The sequence below is a fragment of the Aptenodytes patagonicus genome, chromosome 3, assembly GCF_965638725.1.
Source record: "Aptenodytes patagonicus chromosome 3, bAptPat1.pri.cur, whole genome shotgun sequence".
Taxonomy (NCBI): domain Eukaryota; kingdom Metazoa; phylum Chordata; class Aves; order Sphenisciformes; family Spheniscidae; genus Aptenodytes; species Aptenodytes patagonicus.
Window position 1 is genome coordinate 103,178,954 of NC_134951.1, and position 25,637 is coordinate 103,204,590.

The 25,637-nt window shown below is 37.1% G+C and overlaps 1 long non-coding RNA gene across 1 annotated transcript in view; it reads right to left on the bottom strand.

Moving 5' to 3' along the window:
- Positions 1–25,637, bottom strand: part of LOC143158478 (uncharacterized) — a 265,171-nt gene that overhangs the window by 126,351 nt on the left and 113,183 nt on the right. The window contains exon 3 of the long non-coding RNA XR_012995010.1: positions 17,273–17,344. This is a non-coding gene — a long non-coding RNA (uncharacterized LOC143158478). The remainder of the gene's footprint in view (positions 1–17,272; positions 17,345–25,637) is intronic.

A 25,637-nucleotide genomic window follows, 5' to 3' on the forward strand; every position in this document is an offset into this window, starting at 1 on the left:
CGGCTTCTGGCAAAACTTACTGGAGAAAAAAATTTCCAGATAGAGATTTGACTTAAGGCATTACTGTTCAATGAGGAGTGGTTTGGGCAAGATCTTATTTCCACTTTTGCCCTGCAAGAAAATAGGCAATGACTAGTAAATGAGTTGGAAATTATTACTATAATTAACATGTCTTCAAAGCAGCCGTTGGAAATTGTGCATGCGGCAACAAACTAATGAAGCTCCAGTTGCACAAAAACAAAAGGTCACAACAACCTGAGGGAAGCCAGGGTAGAAGCTGTTTCAGGGAACTTTTCCCATATTGAAGGCAGACTCTGAAGAAGATAGTGACAACGCCATCCTGCCCTGCATAGTTTCATTGTCTCGACAGCGAGTCTCCCAGTAATGAATGCCTGGTGCTGTCAGCACACATGGAGGCATTTGGAAGTCCTTGCAGAAAAAAGAAAACAGGAGGTACAGGGGAGGGGGAGTTTAGGATGAAGCCAGAAAAACGCAGCCAGCAAAGTATACTGGCGACATGAAGAGAGATTTGTTTGGCCAAATCTTGATTTATTGTGTAAATAATCACTCGGCCAGTGTGCACTAATTACATATGGCATGCACTGAACAATTCAGTATGAATCCTTTTCAAATGGTACAGCTCAGGTCTGCACTTTAGTTTTTCTCTCAAAAGGAAGATTATATTCCTGTGTGTCTCTCAAGAGTACTTCAATCCAATTGTTCGCTGCCTTCAAATTCTGCCTGCTTTTGCAGAATAAGAGGAAAATATCTTCATACAGATTCTCCCTGTTTACTTTTTTATGAAAATAGGAATCAAATTCGTATTAAAGGTTCTAATTGCATTCTTTCTAAATAAGCAGCTAAAAAGAAATAATAGTTGGAAAAGCACAGCACAAGCATATTGTGTACAGGTTTTACACAAGCGCCCACACACATATTTCTGCCATGACACCCACTTTTCCACATCATTCCTAATTTGCAATGTTCTTGTTGCTGGGCCTGATCCAAATCCCCCTGCAATGAACGTAAGTTTTTCGGTTGGTTTCAGATTGCCTGGGATTCAGTCGAGGCATTTGGCCTATAAAGAGCATATCAGGAATGCTGGCTCAGGAGTGGGAGGAGGATGTGAGGGCTATTTTCACAATGTTGATAAACAACCAAGCATACAAATGATATCTGAAATTTCAAGTTGTATTGACGAGAAAGCAAGAAGTATCCTTCTGACTGTTCTTCGTATGCAACAAAGTGATAGCTAGTTCCAATTAACCCTTAAATCCTTCTTAGAACAGCCTAAGAATAGAATTCTGAGCCTATTAAAGAGCCAGTTCATTCCATTATTTTAGATTTCCTTACTTCCATTTTATTTTTGTGATCCCAAAAGCCATTCCATCATTCCTGGCAGGTTACTAATCAGGCTGTGGGGTGAATCCCATGGAGCAAGACTGAAATTCTTAAATAAAAGTTCCTGGATACTAAGCAGCAACTTACTCAAAAAAGGGTTATTTAGCGTGCACTACTCACTCATCTCTGTTCTTTCTGTCTTGAAGTGAATATCTGATTGATATCCTTTTTTAAATCACCATCATTAGCAGTTAGTGGTAATGAACTAAACAGGATTTATCACCCTCCCCATTTTCTGCTCTGAGTAACAAAAGAAAAATTTACATCATCTTCAGCTTTGGTCAGTAAATATTGAGGATGCAGAGGAAGCCTACTAATGAGGCTTTCATTTTTGCCTCTTAATCTCTAATATTTTCCATAGTGAAAAAACACCAGGTGTGATTTTGCTTTGATGTGCTTCTTTCTCTTACACCTCTAGTAAGTTATTCCAGTGATCTGAGTATATTCACAGAGCTACCCTTTACTACCTACTCTGTCCATGAAAGTGATCCACTTGCATGAAGCTCAAATGGTATAGCACGTACAGCCAATTCCACTGTAACAGATAGCATGCCATCTGTTAACTGCATTTGAAGTCTGCAGTGGGACGTACTATAATCTTCTTTAAAATATCTCTGGGGTTACTTTTACAGGCCTGGAAAGATAAGGGAAAAATATTTCTTCCTTTGGAAGTAACACTGCATGTATCTTTCTTTTATGGCAGGGCATGGGGCAAAGGTATATATAAAGCAGTGGATGTTTACAAAACTCACATCACCTCTTAAATCTTTGTCATGTCTGGGACTGTGAAAAATGCCTAGTTTTCTGACAAACACTTCATATTCAAAATGAAGTAACTGTTCAGACAAAAATCAAACTTCAGTAGACAAAATTATACCAGTTCTGTAATGCTGGAATTTTGCATTTGCAAATAAGAATATTTATAAAAGCAGAAAGTGCTCTGGACTCAAATGCCAAGCTTTCATTAAACTTTGTGATTAGTTAGGACAACAGTAACTCTTTCTGGGGAAAAAAAAAACAAACCCACACCCCCCCCACACCCCCCTCCGAAAAACAAACAAAACCAAAACAAAATCAAAACCCATCACATCTTTTGTAAGTTATTTGGTTGTTTTACTAGATATTTTAGGAAAAGATTTAGAGAATACAATTAAATTACTTTGTAAACTCTAGAAAGCAATTAGGAGAAAAAGTCACAGGACTGTGTCAAAAACTATTGCCTGATGATTTAGGGTAAACCAGCCCTCACAGCAGACTAACAAAATGATTCATAACTGAACGTTAGCATTGTCTGTTTTCCAAAAAGTTTTCTTCCCCCACTGGTAAATCCAAAGACACCCAAGAAAGTCGATCTCATAAGAAAATCCAATAATACCTAACATCTATCTTTCCCCTCTTGCTATTTTATAAAGCAATTTGCTTGTTGTTGTAGTTTCTTAGGAAATGTGTGTTTCCTTTTTCTCAGAAATGGACCAGGGCTGGCATGTAGATCCCTGATCCCTCCTACTCCCAGCAGTCTCTATAGGTAATAATTACATGGAAATAGCTTAAGTCTTCCTACGTCACGTTCTGCTCTCATACAGCAAAAAGTCCCTATGCTGAAAAGCTTTACTGGAAGAACGAGTCCCCACACAATTTCCTCAGCTAGTCTGCTAAGGGTCCTTTAGCCTCAAACAAGTCAAAAGAGAAGACCTTCACGACTGCCATATTAGTACTATAAAAGCAATCCAAGCATGCTCCTACTCTTCTCATAACCCATTAATCTGCTTCTCTTTCATTCAGCTTTGTTGAAAGGTACAGATTGTATTTTACATCACTTTTTCATAAAATGCCATAATTCAAGGTTGACTGAAGCCCACGCTATGAGTTTTAACTGGGTGTTTCTCAGCTTGGGTCAGTTGAGAAGCATTCACGCATCTGTAACTCCGTTAACTACATAGCTGTTAAAGCAAGGAGGAGTTTGGTTCATGTTGTAACAGATGCCCTTTCAGATTTCCTTTATTCCAGCAGAGAAGTTGAACACTGCCAGCAGCTTACAGCCTTATTGGGCAATATTGTAATTTGGACTGTTATCTTCCACGGAGAAAAGATTCCACATTTTATGACACTGTCCATTAAAAGCTCTCTAGAACAGTACTATGGTATTTAAGACGCATGAAACATTTTGATAAGTAACAGTCACTTCTGTTGAGTAACTATTTAGGAAAAACACCAAAGGTTACCTAGCATTTCAAGAACAAAAATCCAGGGTTGATGGTGTTACCTTGACAGGAACGGGATAGCCATCTAAACAAATTCCTTATGGGCACAAGCTATGAGCATAGATGCCAAAGCTGACTCTCTGATTACCTTATTTTTAACAGGAAATTTAAGGAAATCATTAACAAGTGATGATGTTATAACAGATGATCACCTTGCTGGAGAAAGCCAGAGATTTTACAGCATGTTTAGAATCTGGGCGGGAAATGCATCAAAATTATTTTACTCAATCCAACCATGAGATAAGCCATAGAGGGCTGACTTCTTGTATTTTGTATCTACTAGTACAGAGTGCATGGGAGAGGGATAGGAGTAGGACTCCTCATCTCCTGTAGCCTGCAGGCTACAGTAACGGCTGGAGTGTTTCTCTATTGTTCCACACCATGAGAAAGCTTTCATTTCCATGCTCCGGCTCCTGCAGGTTTGAACAAGTCGTGCTTCTGTATCTAAGAGGATGTTTTACCTTAAACCACAGAGTCAAATCTTCAGGTACGTTACACTGAGATTTGCAGTTTGTCAAATGAGGATTGATTCATGAATGTCTTCTGATTACAACTCTCTTGTAAACATGAAAAAAACCCCACCCCACTAGGAAGCCCTAACAAGATATTCCTATCTAAAAATCATCTAATTCTACATAAGCATTATTTTCTTTTAACATCTCTGAGAACAAAAAAAGAAAAAAAAAAAAGGCAAACCAGTAAGACAATCGGAGAAAAAAAAAGTGTATCTACTGTTTCAGCACACTTTATTTATAAAGTGTTTATAGCTCAGGTCAGCTCAGAGGTGCACATAGAGATCCCTGTGAATCATGCAGAGGCATCTATTTTTAAAGCTATTGGGGAATACAGAAATATCTTCCATGTTTCCATCTGGAATTGTTTTTAGAAATGCCATCTAGAGGGGCAATGCAGAAACATGCTGTCAAAGAATAAACAGTGTCTTTATGTAAGGCAATTAATTCTCCAAATGCAGTCCAATCTGTGAATGGCTGGTAAACAAATGGGGTAACTGCCAGTATAAATATTTATTTGGGAACAGAGGCAGCTTCAAAACAAGCAAAAGTTTGTCTCAAGCAGTTAGCGTGTGCACTCTGCAGAGAAGGAACATGAATCGCTCTAAGCAAACGCTCACTGGGGCTCTGCATGTGAATTCCAAATATACAGGAACATTTTAAAGACTTTAGTGTTATTAACAATTCAGCAAATTGATCACCATGACTTTTTTTAATTCCTCCAGTGACATTTAATATAAGCTGTTATTAAAGCAAATAAAGTCCAGAAAGCTACTTGATCCACACTACTTACACTAGAAGATCCACTAAATGACATGAAGATAATAGTGCATAGAGAGAACGTAAACATTAGTCACCAACTAGCAGCTACGGCCATTTGACATTTTACAAATCTTAACTTTTTAAGTTTTAAGATTTTAACTTTTTAAGATTTAATTTAAGATTTTATTCTAAAGGGGAAGTTCTAAGGAAATAATTAAATATTCCTAGTTTATGGGACAACTTTAGAATGAGCTAACATTTTCATTAATAAAATATTGCTGTAATTTTTAAATTTTAAATTCAAGAAGGAGAACATGATAATGGTACTTCCTCTACTTGTTCAAGTACAATTAAATTGCTTTGATTATAAGTAGCAAAAGTAGTTACTGGATATGACATACTAAAATGGTAAAATGTAGCCTTCTGAAAGGACAAAAGCCAGTCTATGAATGGGGATTTTTTTTGTCCATGCAGCATATCCTAGATCAACTAACAAGCAAAATAAGATGCACTCCAACTATGGAACAGAAGGGAGCTCTCACCCTAAATGTTATTGAAATTATCCTTTGGCTGAAGCATTAGGAACCACGTGGTTTTAAAGCAGAAATCTTCAGCTAGCCAGTATTTAGTCCCTGTGGTCAGAGCACGTTGACTGGCTGACAACTGTCACATCCAATGTACCACTGGATGGTCACATTTAGTAAGAAGTTATGCCAAGATAAAAAGGCATGTCGTTAAAGAGCCTGATACTGCAAGGTGCTGAGCCTACTGGGAGTGCAGGACATGCTGTGCCTGCCATGGCTGAGGTCAAAAAACATAATTATTTCCATAGATCCTGAAACAACTCTACTGAATCTCTTGAATACATAACACTTGCAGAGGAACATGTTTGCTCCACAAAAACTGAATGCAGTATCAGAGTAAATTGCCATTGGAGAGGGGTAAAGTTAGCTAGCTCGAAATACGGCACTTCCTTTATTCCCTTCAAGCATTTCAGTCTCTGGCTACGTGACAGGTTATTTTTTCAGTCTGTCTCTTCACAATATTTTATTTCTTATGTAAATGAGATCCAAGTGTTATGTGGAATTTACCTACTTCTCACAGTTCTAGTCTCACTTCAAAGCTTTCTGTCTCAGTATACTTGAAAGAGAAGATAATTATCATAGAGGATAACAAAAACTGATTCCCTTTCGAAAGGAATGGGAATTTTAAAACACGCTTTACTGTGATGAGAAATTCTGAAGTAAGGGCCACGTCCATCTGCCATGCCTGATAATTCAGTTACTGGTTGGTGACACAATATACCACCTCTGCTTTCCTACATTAGAATTCTGAATCCTCCAGAAAAGCAACAAAACAGAAACACGCAATGAAATGCATAACATTCAGAGATATCAGGTTCCGTCCCTGTAAGGTTTGTTTTCTAAGAGAATCAAAAACCAAAGAGAGGTTTAATTTTTTCCTCATAGTTTAAATAGCTGAGATTTTACAATAGCCTGTACCTACGAAATTAATGCCTCAGTGGCAAAAGTTTTGCCATTCTCTATAGCAAAAATCTCAAGTTGCGATTTGCAGTCACAAAACCCCATAACGATGACAACAAGAAAACCACAACAAAACCCTCTTCAGAACCAGACAATATTCTGCTGTGAACTGAATCTCACAGTGTTGGTTGTCACGGAACCCGACCTTAAAACGAATCTGCAGCACGTATCTGCACCTTGGCTTGTTACAGCCTGTTCCATTCAGTGTACTGACTGCTCTCAAGTGACTGATAGGAGAAAGCGATAGGTGTCCTTGGTAAATACTTGGCGGTGTTAAGAATCTAAAGGAAAACCCTGGGCTAAAAAAAATTTCATTAAGTCTCTTTAGCTGTTAGACTCTCTGAGCTGACAAGATATTTCCAACCAATAAAATTACTGTGATTTTTTTAACAGCTGTGAGATGCAACAGTAAACAATTTGAAAATGAACAAATGCTTTCAGCCCTCAGAAGCTGTGAGCCATCATGGTGGTTATTTTTAAATGTAAGTCCATGAAATTACTTGTTATGAAGAACAAAGGATTGATATGTACTTTTGAAAGAAAAATCTATCTACTGTCATTTTTAAACAGAACAAAAACCTACAGGGAGGAAGATTGTGCAGCAATAACAAACTCCTTCTCACAAACATAAGGTTACTTCATAACATTCATAAAATTTCTTGATGAGGGTTAACAAGGAACAACCTCCCAAGCTTAGCAGGAAATCTCTACTGCACATTTTTCCTTCAGCAGAATGTCAAGAACATACTGTCCAAAACCAAGAGTTTAATGACATTTGGTTAATGAATTTTAGTAACAAAAATGTTTTGAAAATCAGAGGTTTAAAACACTAAGCAAAATTATCAAAAGTTTATAATAAATGTACTAGAGCAGTCAAAGGTTTGTTCTGATGTTATAAAAGCTCTTTCAAGGTAAAGTATATTTCCTTTTTTTTTAATCTATCTGCTGTTCAGAAAGACACCTCCCTTCCCCCCCCCCCCCCCCCCCCTTTTTAAAAAAAGTATTCTTGGAAAGTGGGAAAACACTGTCAGTTATGGAACAGCCTACTCCAGATAGGAATACAGAAAATATTGTTCATGTATTCCTTGCATTTATCAGCTTTAGACATCCACTGGGGAGAGCTAGGGAGAAGGAAGGTAATTTTGAAAAAGCTGAGAGGGTTTATTTACACACTGCATGATGCACTGTATTGATTTCTGCCTTGTATTTAAATTACAATGTTATTTTATTCTAAAGCTCTCATTTCAGTGAAATTAGGCACGTTGAAATTCATCATGAATCTGTGGCTATCTAGGAACTAAACAATGAGGTAAATGTCTTTACCTAGCCATAGTGTACCTATGTTATGTTACAGTGCATAAGGATAAAGATTCTTCCTAGCTGTAGGCTATGTTAATCTACTACTGTTAAATTACAATATAGAAGTTCTAATAAAGGAAGTTCTAGCAAAACCAGAAATGTTAAATCCTGACCAAGGTCCTGAAGTGGGATGGAAAAGGAAAGTCTTGGGGCTTTCCTCTAGCACAGCACAAAAAGGTATCTAAAATTTCCCCCACAATATTTCAATAAATTACTCCTGTGATGTTCCTGGGAAAAGCACATGGTCAGAGAGGCTCACTATTTCACCTGCTTGTAAAAAAATAAAAATGTATGTTATATTAATGACTTTGTTTTCTATTATACTGATGCCTCTAAAACCCACCCCCTGCCTAACACAACTCCTTCAGAAGTACCTGAAGGCTGTATTGTTTTTTTTAAAGAGGAAATCAGAAACTTTGCATCAAGTAGAGCACATGCCACTACAAAGAGGTTGCTATTTATTGTTATCTCTGAGAACAGCCACATAAACTAAACTAGTAAAATTTATTTTACTAGCGTTATATGACAGCAATGCTATCACTTAGCTGTATTGCTAGGCAAGCTACAAATCTGAAGTTTTTCAGTCTGGATAATGACTGGTCTCTGAAATAATGAGGAATAATAGTTTGATGACAACCATTGTGCAAGTTCAAACACTGAATAGAAACTTGTATGACCCACAAGAGAGGAAGGATCAGACTCACATCTGGTCTCAATATGTTCATGAAGTAGAGATTTGCACTCACAGCAGGTCTAGAGGCTAAATTTGCAAATCCCTCCCCACTGGAAGAAAACTGTTTTTCTTATCTGCCTCTCATAGTATTTTCTCCCTTTAAAACTGGTTCCTAAAATGTAAAGAGAAGTTAAAGCACCGTTGCTATTCTTTATTCTAGTCTTCACAGTTCTAAAACAGATGTCATACCTCTCCCTAGAACAGAGACTATGGAAATGCAGCTGGAAGTGGAATAAAGATGTAAACAAAAAATGAGCTCAGAAGAGGGATTATGAACTGAATTTGGTGCTCTAGGAAAAAAAAAAAGCACAGCCAGCCAATGTGCTGTATTGAAATTCCATTAGACTGGGAAGATAGGAGACTAGAGTTCATTTCAGCGCTAATGGAAATTGAAGAGCCAAGTCTATTGGAAAACATGAATTCAGCAGTTTTTCTGTTGCTTGTTTTTCTCTCGGCCATATTCCAGTTTATTAGTATATATCAGAGTTTCTCCTAACAGAGTATGTTTTGCATTCGAATCGGATTGAGGAAGGTAGGGTCTTCCTAATTCAGGATACAGAGCTTCTTTCTCACATTAGAAATGTTCCGTAATCTATCTAATATTTTTACTTCAAACATAACAAAACAAATTTTGGTGAATCTTTCTTTCTATGTCTTTATGGACTTATTTATATTGGAGTGTTTGTTTGTTTAGTTGTTGTTATTATCATTGCTCTCTCCTTTCCTCTAGTGAAGGAGGAACAGGAAAGAAGGGAACATTAAAAAGAGGTTTTGTTTTGTAAAAATGATTTGGTTTTTTTATGTATTTGAGAGAAGTTTAAAAAATAAAATAAAATACAAATCTTCACATGCTTCCAGAATATTTCTTCAAGCTATGTAAAAGCTATTCTCCAAAAGAAATTCACTTGACAGATACAAACCAGATGTACCAACTAATGAAAAGCTCAAGAAGAAAAAGTTAATTTTCACACAAATTAATTAAATATATTCCTAACTATTGTAATATACAAAAGTTTTGTCAGATTTGTGTTGTTTTAAATTACCTCTGCTACATGAAGGTATTCATGAAAGGCAAGCTTCCTAAGTTTCAAACATACGTGCACCTACATTGTTCTATTAAACTGAGTGAGAATATTTATGTCAGTGAAGTTTCTTCTGTGCTGATGTTTGTAGGATTCTGACCTAGTAATATCGTACAGTATGGTATAATAAAACTATTATTCTGAAAATTTTTCAGTAAGAAAATAACTGCATTGAGACGAATTGATATATTCCCAATATTTCCTAGTTTCCTGTAGCTTGTCCAAAGTCTGTACTCAGGATTTTAATTTTCAGTCCCTTTGTGCTGGAAGCAAGATCTATCTAGTCACACTGAACACTTACTTGTCAACTACTTCTGAACTTATTTGCCAGTTTAATCAACTTTGCCAGAAGCACAGTACCTACAAATTCCATGAAAACAGGAAACCGATGAGACATTAAAAGGCCATACTATTACCTTTGTACTAACTGGAAAAGGCTGCAGCACAAACCCATGCCTTATCAGACAATCCACAAAGATCAACTAAATGATAATTTTTCCTTGAGCACAAAAATAACGCAAAAGTAGTATAGCAGTAATATAAACCTATGTCAGGAAAATAAGCTAACATTCATTTCTTCAGCTGTTTGTAGACAGCGAGTTTAGATTTTGCTCTATGGTAGTGGGCAAGTCCATGACCTATTTATAATCCAATTACTTTTAGAAAAATGTCCAAAGCAGCAACCGAGAGTGATCCAACCCAGAGGAGCTTAACATGTAGAAAACTGACAGACTAAGATACTACATTGTTGTGGGTGTACACATTAAGATTTTCCTCGTATTTTATAAATTAGTATGACAAGAACAAATAGAATGGACAGAACAGTAAATAAAAGAATGAAAAACTTCCAAGTGATGTTAAAATATATTTGGAGAAAGACAGATTTCTAGGAGGAATCCTGCCCTCCGTTCCACAGAAATAACAGAGAAATTCTCTGCCAGTGTTTCCTCTTTATATTTTTACAAGTCATTTGTTGATTTTCTAAAAAAATGTTTGTCTAACAGCATCACTGGTACTTAGTCCACATCCTAAGACAGTTGTATCCACTTTTTGTTATAGATCCTACCTTGCCCCCCCATTCGGTCCCCAGAATCTTTAAGAAGAATTTAACCGTTCCATTTAAAAAAAAAAAAAAAATCTTTTTTTTAGAATTAGATTTTCTGTTCCACAAAGATATGTTCACAAATTACACAAGTTCAGGTTTAGACATGCATAGCCTATGCATTTGGATAGCCCTATGTCTACATTTCCCCTACAGTGTTCAATAAAACAATTACAGTGGTTACACAATGGCCCGACCCAAGTGATAGGGTCAGAACTCAGATCCAGAGCTTTGGGTGCATCCGTAGGGTAGCTCACAGCGACTCTTCCACCTCACGTGCATTCCCACATAGCTCAGAAACAGGGAGAAAATGGTTCTAAAGTTATAATGCAGATACAGCAGCATACATTTTACAGAAACAATTATAAACCGAACATAAACTCTTCCTGTATATTTCTGTCTAAAACAGGTAACGTAATATGAATGGCTAACTTAAGGTCTAAATGTTTATCCAAACTTCATAGTGAGCATGAGGTTTTCTAACAGTTCATTATCGTTATATATGGAGTGTCATAACTTTTTTTAAAAATAGCCATCCTACAAAGGAGTCATTTACTACTATCATCTTGAGAGAACAGCATTTAGGTAAATCCTTTCTTGATAGGTTCACTGATCAGCACATTTTTCTGAAACATCCAGAGTGTTTGACTTGCTATAATCTTACTTATGTCATTAAAACAAACTTTTGTGCCAATTTGAAGAAACTTCTTAAGACGTTCTACTGATTGTTCTTAGAGACGTCATGTAAAAGTTTATACCTTTTTGATCCTTTTTTTAATGAAAAATACCCACAGAAAAAGAAAATATTGCTTTATTTTTTTATTTGAGAGATGGTACAGTTTTCAGTGGTTATGAGTACAAAATGGCAATTTAATGCAGAAATTCCTTAAGCCACTTTTTTGTGCTTCATAGTCTTTTATTTAGAGAAGCAAAGGTAAAATGGCTCAGTAGCTCAGCAGGTTGGTGCACCTAAGTTATAATTGTTTTTCCTAGGCCCTATATCAGGGGCAAACAGCACAGGAATTAATAAACACCAGGAAGTAAAACTCCTTGCTATTGATTCACAAGCTACTTATTTGTAGCTTTACTATCCAGGAAAAACAATCAGTGCTACTATAGGCCATGATTTCTGAAACATTTCTGTGTTTTCTTAAGAAAACACAAAGACGTAATTTTTAGACTGAGAAAGTAACTATGTCAGCGTATATTGGCTTTTATTGCAATAAGTAAGAATGGTATATAATTTTTAGTTTTGTTGTATATCATGCAGTGCAGAAGCCATAAACACACTCCTTTTGACTGAAAAGGGCAGTGTCTTAGACTGCGGACAAAAAGAAACAATTTCATGAGAACTTCATTGCAATGAAATATAACTATTCCCCATGAAACTATCTATTTTGCATAGGTTTGGAAAGAATGAAGAACAAATCAGAATTAGAGAAAAGATTAAAGTGTACTTTATCTTAAGCAAAAGCCCAAGAGGAAGTATTCAATAATATGACATTGGTAGCATGATCTAAAAATACTGATAAACACATAGCAAAAGCAAGCCACACACTTTGACTAACCAGAAGAAACTCTTAGTCTGCACACATGTTAAGGAGATTTTTCCCATTTGGTAAAAGGCAAAAGGAATATAACTGAATTTCAGTAACTGTTCTGAATATCCTTCTAGAAAGAAGTCCCTTTTGTAAGACCAACAATTTAGAAAATTAATGGTAACAAGTGACATACTGCCAAATCACCCCTAAATCAGCACACCTTCATAATCTGTACCTGACAATCCTGAGAAAGTAAGGTGAGCTCTCTGGATCATTTATGTTTACTTTTAGATATTGTGGAATATTTCCAATAGGGAATCTCCAGAAGTTTTGTAAAAACAGAAATTCTGACTTGTTACCAGGTTATTCTAAGCTAGCCAGCCCATCACTCACCCAGGAAGATCTGATTCCTGAAGGTATTGAGAACAAGTTAAAGACCAAATATAATTAATGTCACTTGCTCCACATCTTTATCAGGTCTTGGTAAATAAACCTTTTGCTTTTTTGAGGAAGATCGATTCGAGCTAAAGGCTGAAGAAAATACATCTTACAATTATACTTGCCATGTCTAGCTTTACCATTGCCTGTCTTCTGGATGAGGGTTACAAAAACAAGAATTGAACCAAAAAGCTCAGTTTTTCTTGCTTGTTTTATCAGTTGATTGGTTGTTCAGTATTTTTTTAAGCACAATTCACTTAAGGAGAAAACAGTAATATGTTCTGACTAAAGTTTTTCAATCTGAAAAGCATAGAAAACTTGTGGTGACGCAAATGCTTCCTACTTACTCATCTAATTAGAAATAAGCACTAGCCCTGTGCAGCTCATTTCTATCTCTTATAGTCTTTCATTCCCTCTGGACACATAAGATCTCTGACTCTCTTGTCTCTTTTTGCCCCCTAACTCTTTGCTCCCAACTACAAGGTGCCATCCTTATCCTAATGAAGTCGGTAGTAATTTTGACATTGACCTCAATGAGGTTAGGATTTCCCTTCTCACATTCCTTTTAAAAAGGACAATACAGTCTCAAACCAGAACACCCTCAGTGTTTCCACTATTTCTGACTCACTAATCTTTTTCTCCCTCTATCACAAATAGCAAGGCTTCATTGTATACAGTATCAAAACAAGGTGGGGGGGAACCTCCACAAGAGAGAAAGAAAAAGCCACTTCCTGAGGAAACCTTGTCTTTATTTTCTTTTCATCTGTGCTCCCTAGCAAACACCATAAAGGCACAATGGAATAAAAATCAGAATCACAAATAAAAGCTCTACAGCGACATCTATTCTTCATATGACTGTAGATGTTAACCACTCACATGGTTGGATACATTACATTATCATGTGAACAGTACATGCTTACTCATTTCTGAATTCCCGGCTTCAGCTTTGGGGATTTCCATGTTTTATTTCCTATTTTGCTTTCTATTTTACCTTGCCTATTCAGCAATTCTCAGCAAAATTACCATGCACCTAGTATATATGTTTGTTTTCTTGTGGTGTTGCTTCCATTATTTGTCTGAAATAATGAATCAACAGACACTGCCTGACAAACTTGTTGAGACAAATGCTGCTTTACTGAGTGAGTTGAAGGCAAACATCCCTATTGTCCCTAATTTACTGTCAAACCAGGAAAAAAAAAGCTCTACTCAAAAGGCAATGATTTACACCATCTTAAATAATACTCTTTCTTCTATATATGAAACCACTGTAATTTGGAATGTCTATGCATCCAAAAAAATCACATTGACATGACAAATATCAAGATTTTCCCATTAAGAGAAAAAAGTATTACTTTTACTTGATTCCTTTTCTCATCTGGAGGTGATATGAACAATGTTATGACTCGGTTTGTTGTCTAGTTCCTTGAAAAGCTGTTCTTACTCTCACTTTAAAGGCAAATGAATTTTGGAGAGTTCAGCCTAGACATTATAGGAAGCTGAAAGTCTTGATCAAGTCTTGTATAACATGGATTAATTTAGCATGAAGAACAGCTTAGTATGAGGTTCCAGGGTAGAAATTTCATTTCACTATGAGAGGATGTACTCTCTATGCCCAATATGCGTACCTTCTACCCTACCTCCAGCTTTCTCTCCCAGTCCTAAACAGCAGTAGTAATTACAATTATTCCACATTCCTAGACACTGGACAATTTGGCCATGGTAACAACATGCTTATTAGAAATTTAATCTGGACCACATTCTCTCAAGATTACGAGCAAGATCTTTAACTGCAACAGAAATAAAATGGACCTCAAAGAGGAGGAAAAAATACATATCAGTTTCATGTGATGGACCTAATCTGACATAGGTGTCTCTGCGGCCTAGATGTAGGCACCAAAGCTCTGAAACAAAGAAAAATAAAAGGTGGACACCTTCCTCAGCTTTCCTAATGCCAGTTTATACAGCTGTTCATTTAGTTCCTGTGAATTTTGTTCAGCCTCTTCATTTTCCCCATGCTTTCTCCAGGAAGTTTAGGGATGCAGTTACCCTACTAGAAGCCAAGACAAAGTTAAGTATGCACAGCACGCTCACTGTTGCGGACCCAGCCCCACAACAGCTACTTCACTACCACCTGGGAACTCTGGAAGAAGGCTCAACTTCAGCAACTGTTCATCCAGAGGAGAGATTTCCATATAAAAAGGGCCTATAAAAAAGGCAGAACTACAATTCCCAATTTGGAAGAGCATTGGATCCTCTTATGCATTTTAATGCCAGCACAGTTCATTCAGGTCAGAACTTGCTGTAATGAAGATGCCTACTAGCAGCAATACATCTTTCTTTCATGTGAGAAGCACTCAGAGGTGCAAATTTTCTCTTCTCCTTTTTTACCCTCCATTTACAACTGTGAACCTTTTTGCTGAATGTTCTGTACAAACAAGAACAAATGTACGAGTGAGAAAGGATGCTTTTCCTTTCAGAGAAATCGGGGTCAATCTTAACCAAAAAGCTTCTGTGAAACTGCCGAAGGCCCCATCACAAGATCGCAGGGGCCCAAGCAACCCCCTGCTCTTACTGTGACTTACGCTGTTAGAGTATTTGGCATCCTGAGTCAGTACGATTCGACCCTGAGGTTTCCCGACTGGAGCTAGTTTATGTGGGAGTAAGTTAAACGTTTTTAATTCCTTTATAATAAAGAGTCTTTGGAACAAATTGTTACTGTTTTCTTGAAGGGCTTTTGGCCACTTTAACACAAAATGTTAGTACCTGGTATTTTGCATATGAGGAGATTTAAAATGCACCCCTCAACCTACTGAGAGATTTACAGCAAAACCTTTTTTTTCTTAATGGCACTGTAACTGCCATAGGAACATATTGTAACTGTCAGTTGCAAACCACTGACACCAGATTTAACCTCCTACACAAATACGCATTGCAATTGCTGTTTCGCCAGACAAGACATAACTATCCAGCTAGCAAGAGAAAAACATTTAGTCTCTTAATTGCTTTCTGTACAAACTGTATAATTAAAGTTTTGTTCTGTAATTTGGTAATGAAAACAAACAAAACTATTTGTAATCCAAAAAACCAAACAGAATAAAATCAAAGGAGGAATGAAGGAAACGGGAGGGGAGGGAGAAGGCGGCAGTGTTTTAATGTATTTTTTCATTCATGGTGATATGCAGCCATAAGCTCTGTTCAGCCTGTTCTGGAAAGAGCATGATAACCAGCACTCGCAATCAGTATTTTTGTAAGACGCAGAACAAATCTCTAAGGCCATGGAATCTCCCAGCACACTCCGAATTCTCCTTCTCTCCTCAGTCTAGTCAGTAAGAGCACTCAAAATTGGATTCAGGATCCGAAAGCCAGAGCCACCCTTTAGACGTGCAAAAAGCTTGTTAAGGTCAGTGGTGGAGCTACCTGAGGTGGGAGGGTGCTGGGGAGCGCCCTTGCTAGCAGAGGGCTCGGAGAAGTAACATCACAGCACCTAACAAATTTAGAATGGCAGTCTAAAAGGTCCAGTCACGGAGAGCGATGATCTCCCAAGGCCTGCACTGCAGCACAGATGTACCTCAGCCGGCAGCCCCCGGCCACCAACTCCAGCTCACCACCATTTCCAAAACGAGGTCTTCAGCCCCGCTGCAGTGAAGGCGGCAGTAAGACTACCACTGACTGCCTCAGAAAACCACTTTATTTTTGCCCCCACGATGAAGTATTCCAGTATACAGCCTATTTAACAATTTCCAGACTGACATGCCTGTTCGATTTTTTTTTTTTTTTATAACTTTGGTGATTTCACTGCGAAAACAGAGATTGTATTTAGCTAGCAACACCAGTTGCCAAAGCAGCACATTAACGCCCTTTTCAGGAGTAAAGAGAGAAAAATGGAGAAATTCACATTGCAGTAAGGAGAGAACAAAATGAATTGAACTGAAATGTGTCCATTTTAAAAATCACCAGTGGCCAATGATCAGTTTTATTGGTAGGAAACTGGAACCACACTTCCAAAGTTGAATAAGCGCTAAGCACATTTACACAAGTGAAGTGCAACCATATGTGACTTCAAACAAACTGTGCTGGTTATGAGAAAAAACTTCATACTTTATTGTTTATAAAATATGACTTAATTTTTTTCCCAATGAAAATTCTTACCACTGGGAGTGGGGAGGGGAGAGAAGGGATAAGACGTGTTTTTTAAATGGAAACTTTTAGGTTAATTTTGACTACTTATTGTACCTGAATAATAAGAATATGCTGAAAATTGTAAAACAAATTGCTTAGCTGGCTTTACTGTTCATTAGGTGCTTCTCTGCATAATATTTTTTGCAACCATAGTGGCATGTGGCAAACACTACCTTTGTATAAGGCCTAACACTGGTAAAACTGGAATGGATAAGAATTATATACTCTGACCATTCTCTTTTTACTTAGATTTTTTTCTCATTAATAACTTGCTTAAGCCTTATTTCTTAAGTAATATAAAATAATGAAAACTTAAAGTACACCATCTTTTAGAGAGCAATAAAATATCAAATAGTACCTTATTTCTCCAATTGTCTCATTGGTGTCAGCACTGACCTCACAGAAGCAGGGAACAGGCTCAGCGGAAGACCTAAAAAAAAAAATTAAAAAAAAAATATATAAATTAGGTTTATTGATAACATGCAATAGACTTAAAACCTACAGTAACAAAAAATGAACTGGAAGTCTCCTTAACTTTAATGGAAAAGTGTGTGAAATAAATGGTGAAATGGAGAGCTATCTGGGTTCTGCGGCACTACTACACATTAGAGAGTAGAAACTCTATCACCTTGGGTCCACAACGGCAAAACATTAAATTATCCAAAATGCAGGAGAGACAAGTGTGACAATGTCTTTTCTTGATGTTTGTTTATTGGGGTTTTTTTGTGGGGGAAGGTGGGGAGTGTACAGAGGAAAGGTGATTTATAAAATCAGGTGATTTTATAAATCTCATTAATAAAAATTAAATAACTCAGTGGTGAGTAATTACATTTTGTCAAATAGCTATTAACACTACTGATTTTTCATGAAAAGATACAAGAACCACAAACCAAAAACCAGGACAGCAGCAGCATGGGAAAGAAGTAGGATGGGATTAGGGTCTGATATTGAAGTCTTAAACTCATTCTCCTTCCATATGGACAGCATTTTCATCACAGAAGGAGAAATTTTCTTATGCTGTAATATTTTTCCATTACTCTTATATGGCATGGTATTATCCAGAAATGGCTAAAACACTCCAACAGTACTTCTGCAAGCAAGAAAGTGCAGAACCATTACTGAAGAAGTCCTATGGTTTTGTGAGGGCTGTGGGACCAAGCTATAAAAAGAGAGCTCTACCATACCTAAAATAAAATAAAATAAAAATAAGTTAAAAAAAAAAAAAGAGAGCAAAACCCAAAAAAGTCAGAAAGAGCCTGGCCTATTGAAGTGGATGACAAAAATCCTATAGGATTTTGATCAAAATTACTAATAATAGTTTAAAATGCTGTCACAGTATTACGATGTGTCAGAAACCTGCATTCCTTGCCCTCACTCTAAATTCTCACTGGCCTTCTTTGGGACGTCTGAAGATTAAACTAGACCTTACACCAAGTCATTCCAAGTTATTTGCTTTGATACAAGACATGGTGGAAATACTGACTTATGCACTGATTTGCTCAGAGCAATGTTCCCAAAGAAACTAATGCATAAGTAAAGGGAAAAGGTGCTGCCACACAAATACAGAGTCAGGAAGTCATAAAACAAACAAAAATCTAAAGGTCACAGAGAATAAATATTTTTCAATTTTTTGTGTATCAGTGCTGTATGTCTCCCTTTTAAACAAGAAGAATTGGAGATTCACATCAATGAGGTAAATTTGACACTGGAACCTATTTACAAACTACCAAAATGAACCTAAAACAAGAGTAAATTATTTCTTAACTGCTGGAGCCAAAGGACAGGGTGACATAGCCTAATGTTCTTAGATCCTTGCTGATGCACCTTATAGCAAGGGGCAAGCTATGTGGCTCAATGCAGGGGTAACTGCTGAAAAAATAGCACCTGTGTTTACTTACATCCAGGAAACACAACGGTGCTTCGGTGCTTTCAGTCTTTATACGCTCAGATTCAAAGGTTTAGTCATCAGCACTTCCACGCTAAACAGTGCTTCATGCATGGAGGTGTTTGCTGAAGCCAGTGTAAGGGGGGAAACTTGTCTTCTGGATAATAACTCTCTGCTAGCTATTGTTCCCACTTCCAGAAACTGCAAGCTATTTATGATCAGATGTTGATAAACAAAATATAGATGCCTAAAATAATTACTTTAACCCACAGTCACTTGCAGTAAAAGAGGAAGTGTGTTAATGACCTTAGAATAATGAAGTTGTTACCACAAAAATACTTAATAATAGGACTACAAATCTAATAGTCTTCACTCTATTCACAAAGGAGCTTTACTTAACAGAGACCAAGCTAGGGCTTGGCTTAGGATTTTATTATTGTGGAAAGCAACGGGACATATTCAGTAAGCACACAGGGTGAGGAAATAGAGTTTCATGTCACATCCACAATAAACTGCACCACAGAACAGATACTCTGGGTTTAACTGAGATACTGAAATTAGTTTAAACAACAGGCAGTGCGACTTACTACTGCAGTCTGAGCCTTTCTGTGTGACTAAACAGTGAATTAAATAATGGTTTCCTTCTGAAAAGACACCACTTATGGTCACCCATAAAAATATTGCCGGCTTTCAGCTACACATGCCTGTACTGAAAAAAAGACATAGCCGATAATGAAAACATTCATTTATCATATTTTATGCATTGCTTCAGTTTGTATACAGTATGACAGAATGGGTTTACAATGATAAGCAAGAGGATAATGTGGTGGTAGGACAGTGATGTGTCAAACATTTCAGCTCCTTGTGCTTAGAAAATAGGCAACCACAATATCTGTGGCAATCAGCAAACTTCTGGAAGGCTTCAGAGAAAGGGAAAAACAATAGAAAGTTTGTAAAACTGTCACTATTTTCTCAACTGAATAGTGTACAAGTATACTGAAAATATATATCACTTCCACCATCTTTACTTTTCACATCAGATCAAATTACCACGATGTGAATTTCTAATGTTAAATTTTGTTATGAATCTAATATTTCTTTTGCAGATCAGCATCTACATTAGCCACATAGACTTAAAAATTAATCAGAGTAGCTAAGCTGATCATTATTATTAACCAAGCTTACATTTGTTGATCTATACTGTTGCTGACTAGCTCAGGCTCCAATTTAGCAGCAACAGATCCCTTTGTCTATGGTGATGGATCAAAGGTCAGACTAACTCTAACCATGTGGAGCCTAATGATAGCTAAGGGAGACCCATGATGAATATAAAAATAGAACTAAAGATAAAGGCTTTAATCACAAGTGACAAATTACATTTTTGATGTGTCAAGTTCAATATTAATTCTTTTCAGCTGCTCTGCTTTTTCTTTTGTCTTAAGGAAACTACAGCAATCTGCTGACATGCCTGGAAAAGTTCAGGTGCAAAATGACCTCAGTTCAGTTTGCAGATTTACAGGAAACCATATACTATCCTTGGAGCATTTAAGTAGTATGGCCTGTGGAAATACTGTGGCCTGTAAAAAAATATGTCAGGAGATGATACTGCTCTTTTCCGATTTTAGAACGAGCTAAATCTTCTACTTGTGTTGTGGATTATGGACTGACATCAAACAAACAAAAGCAAACAACAGTGCTCTGCCAGCAGAGAATCAACAATTGTCTGGAGAAACAACATTTCCTATTAAGTAACTTTGCCATAAATTAAAAACATGAAAGAAGTGGTAATTTCTTTTCCACTTTTCCACCTACGGTGTTCCTTCAACATCAGCCTGAGCCATCCATTGCCTTACAAAAAAGACATATATGTTTTATACATTTTTTGCCACTTCATAAATCCATTGCCTACTCCAATGTTTTGGAAAACATCTTTTATTCATGGTAGAAAGCTAATTAGGCTGTAAAAATGAACATATACAGAAATTATTCAATGAGTAGGAGGAAAAATGAGTAACAGTCTAGAAGTTTAAAAGGCAACTGAGGTGTGCAACTTGACAGATCCTGAGCTAACAGGTTTTTTTCCTTGACCTCTAAACTGAAAAGTAAACATTTTATGATCATTTAATAGAAATAATGATATTTAATCTGTTGACCATGTGTGATGAACTAATAGCAAAAGCAATTAGGGAAGAACACTGTGGCATTTCAAATATTCAGTTATATGCAGAATCAGTAAAAGCTTTCCCTAACTAAACATCAACCAACTCAAAAGATACAGTGGTCACAAATGAACTCTGAAAACATTCTTAAAATACTGATATCTGCCTGTGATTATTAGCCTGGGATCTCTTAAATAAAAATATCTGAGAGATCCCTGTTTATCCTGACTACTGGAGACAGTAATGTCATGAAACAGAAGCACTCAGACAGAAAAAGGAAAAAGAAGAAAGAAAAAGCAACCCTAAATTTAAGCAAAACTAGGTAAGGTATACACTTTGTGGCAGAGGTCTACCAGCAAAAGCAGCCATACGCGTCAATGCTGCCAGCGCCATGAAAGCCATTCTACACTGGGGAAGAGGCCAAAATGGAGAATCATTCTGTTGATAACATGGTCAAAATGAGACAAATGAAAGGGCTCAGTGGGCAGGCCTGAAACACGTCTATTTATTTTCTTCTGCTAAAAAGGTATTTCTGGAGATAAGGAAGCATTTCATAAAGTGGAAGAAAGAAACCCAGTCAACCCGCTACATCTATGTCGCTGGGGGGAATGATTTCAATCCTTCATCTCAACCAATAGCTTCCAGCACTGGGATGCAGATGTTATCAATGAAAGAAAGGATGAAAACAGGAGATTCATTTAAACATCTTTTAGCTATTAAGCCAAAGGACTGTGTTAAAGCTCAAACTCTGCTTTCTGCCTAAGAGCTGAACACCAAAACTGCAGTGGCTAATGAAGTGGCAGACAGAGAAAGGAAGGATTTCTAGCATACCGAGGCAGATGAAAGCAGCTTGCGCCACAGGATCAGCAGCAGCTGAAATCTAGCCTTGCTATCTACCAGGGTCTGACAATCCCAGACTGCAAGTTGTTCTTGCAGAAGACAGGGAGCAACTAAGGGTCTCCAGGAAAGCTGCACCAAAGGACGGGGTTATAAAATAGTTATATGCATGTTACTGTGTTTATGTCTTTGCTAGTGGGTGTTTTGGTTTGGGTTTTTTTTTTGGTTTGGGGTTTTTTGGGGGGTTCCTTTCATAAAAGACAGTTTATAAATTGAGAAAATTAGATTATTGAATACCATTAGATTATTGAATTCACCAGTTTAGTGAAATTTATGAATGTTTATGGTTGGGGCTTCAGCCCACCATTTATTAGTTACTCTTTTAAATTGAAGCCTGGCCCTCCTTATTGTCAACCAAGTTCTGGCTAAAGGGGTTACACAGAAATAACAGATATGCTAGCTGATGAAAAGACACTCACAACACTCTATTCTGCGGCTTACACTGATTGATTCCACTACTGACCTGAGAAAAACCCACATGTATTCACAACATGATAGGGTATAAATTCTTTCTTCAGCTGTATTCAAAAGCAATCAAAGTAAATTATCTTTTTCTCAGCAGTACCTGACTAACATTCATGAAGAGAGTGCCTGGAGTTATAAACTGGATATAAATGAGTCATCACGGTTTACTGCATTAATGTGTGCATGTTTTCAGGGACTGACCTTTGGACTGACCTGTCAGAGGTATAGCCAAGCCATCACCCTCTGACAGGCCTTTACTGAGGGAGAAAAATCTTTGTAATAGCACAGAGGAATTTACTAATCTGACATCTAGTTTAGCAGATTAATCTTGGATTGTCTTTGATCATGCCTGGCAACAATGCGCAGCAAGTCAAACCAATCAACAATCATTAATTAAAAGAACAATGAAGAGCAGAGGCTATTTAGTTATGAATGGCACACTGACTGAATATTATGAGTTCTCAGATGAAAGCAACATTTCCTAAATGACACAGATCAGTACTAGATAAGCTTCAAGATAGTTGGACGATGTAAGAGGGAACCCTGAAAGAATGTTATCACGGTCTAGGGAAAAAGTAAAACGAAACTGGAAAGCTGCCTTTGGGACTCGCGTGAACCAAAGCCCTGCACTGAGATTTATGCAATTAGGCTTATAAACATCAGTGCAAACCCTACAGTGGGCACTCATGCACTGCCTGCAAACACTAAGGTTTTAAAATTCTGGTCTCATTAACAGGGTCACTGTTCTTTATTTACCTGTTTTATCTGTCTCAGCCTTTCTTAATGTTAGGTGGTATGGTACTGCTTACACAATAGAAAGTTATCTCAAATGCACAGACCCAGACGCTTAGCTGGTGTAACCTCATTTTTTTACTGAAATTGGGGGAGTTATATTTCTTTATACAACTAGAAATGTGACCTCGGACATTCTGACACTGAATTTTTAATTTCTTGTATTATGTAATGCAGAGGGTTGAGAAGTTTGTTGAAAATTTGTTACTATTACAAAAGTAGACTGAAAGTACTATCTGGCTCTATGTTTGTGATTGTAAACCAGGCTTATGTTCCTACCTGTATGACATTATAAAGAATGACTAAGCTTTAATTATTCTGGGAAATGAAGTGAATATAAAACAAAAGTGAAATGCTTAAGGGCATTTTGTTTTAATAGAAAAAGTATAAGGAAGTTACGGGCGTGTACCGGCTTAAAACTTTATTACTTAGATCATTGCATAATTATACACTGGGAAAATTGTTTGATGCAAAAAAGTACTCTAATGTTTGCACAGTTTCTTGTGCTGTTCTAATATTGAATGGAATATTTATGGCCAAATTTAAGCAGATCTTGTAGAAGTTCAAGATACTACTTATGAACTGTATTCAAGGTTTTCCTTAAAGCTGCTCGTCAGCAAAGAGTGCAGAGGTGACTGGTGAACACCTCCTGAGTGTTTAGAGCAATGAAGCAGCCTAGTAGGTGGGGGGCACTCTGGCACTGTCAAAATTGCAAAGCACACACAAAGCCAAAACCCAAAGGCAGTAATGAGACTGACATCTACAGTGAGGAAATTTCTAATAGTCCACAGCTCTCCAGACACCAGAGAAAGGGCTAATAGAGCCAATGGTCAAACCAAAACCAACAATGAGGTACACATTTCAAAAACGTGGCTATTTAAAAATCTATCTAAAACCGCACAGCAGAAAGTTCACCAACCACCATTTTAAATTGAGGTTTAGCATTTTATAGATAGATGTGTTACAGCTTAAACAGAAGGTCTAGGATCCTTGTGTCAGATACTAAGCAAGCTTGTTTCACCTGTTTTAGGCAGAAGATCCAAGTAGATGATACATACCGATCCTTTCTGTTCCAAAATCTATGCGTATTTGTCTAATTTAGATGCCATTTCTAGAGCCATACTGTGAAATGGGTGGAACGGTGTTAGCCTACATTTGTCCACTGTTCTTACATCCAAATATGGTTTCTAGTTATCAAGAAATGAAGATAAATTTATCTTTCAATAGGCCATGATTTGTCCTTTCTGATTTTTAATTCGTGTTAAACTTTAAAACTGAGTGCACATTTTTTGCCTACAGATAGTTTCGTGTGAGGCTTATCCAGAGTGATCTTTACTCTGGATAAAAAAAACCCAAAACACTCTGGATTTACTCTGGATTTAAAAAAAAAAAAATCTGTTGTTCACTTCCATTGTACTTAAGGAAAAAGTGCACTAATTTGAATTATAAATCATAAATCATCTCTGGCCATAATCAGAGCAATTCTACTGCATCTATATTATGAAATCATCTCTTCATGTGGGACACCAACTCATGTTTTCAAATGTGGATATCTAACTTTGAGCGTTGCACCTAATCATCCATAAAAAAGGTGAAAGATCTACTCAAAGACAAGAAACTAGGGCTAGATCAGTTAAGACAGACCTGTTTCTGGAGCTATTAAGATACAACATAGCATCGTACCCAGGCACCCTTGCCTCTTCATCCCTCCCCTGCCAATCACTAAATACCTCCTTACACCTATTTGCAGCTGGATCAACTGAAAAGAACTGCTGGTGCAAAACCAGGTGAAAGCGTAAATGCACACCAGTAGCTCCAGAGCAGAATACCAAACTCTGATGCCTTGAATACTCTACTATAAACCTTTCCTATACAGCGTAAAAGGAACGTGCCTATGCCTGGAAAGTGATTTTGTAAGAAATGTTTATTTCGTTTCTGTGTCAGGCATACAGGACTCAAGCAGCAAACTGCACAGTTTCCCACTTGCCTTTGAGATGATTGCCAAATATAGTCCCAAGCGTAAATGGATGAAGTTGATAAAAGCAGTTTAGATGAAAGAACAGAATTGCAGACTAGGATGTATTTATGGCTATAAAATGCAGTATTTCTGCTATGGAGACCATCTATAGAGTATCTACTCTATTGGTTTAAACCACAAGATATGAGAAAGTGCAGAGGTGTTGAATGTGACTGATGTGATTACAGCTAACTTAAATTTGCCAAACCTCAAAAGGAGTTCTCTTTTAAATTCAGCTGCAGGTCTGGCTACATCTTATTTCTTCTCCTACGTCTAACACAGAGGAGAACTGTAGAATGGGAAAAGTCTTTGTGGTCTGGCAAGCTGCCCTAATTTCATGAGAGTTCCTCTATACCTGAAACTATAATTGCTGACTCTTGAAAACTTAATTTCATTTTTTGTTAAAGTAGTTGTAAGAGACCTTTCTTAAAAGGACATTTTTCATCCATGTGTAGGTCCAGGCTAATTTCTTTCATGTCAAGATTTACATTCATTCAACTGAGAAAAC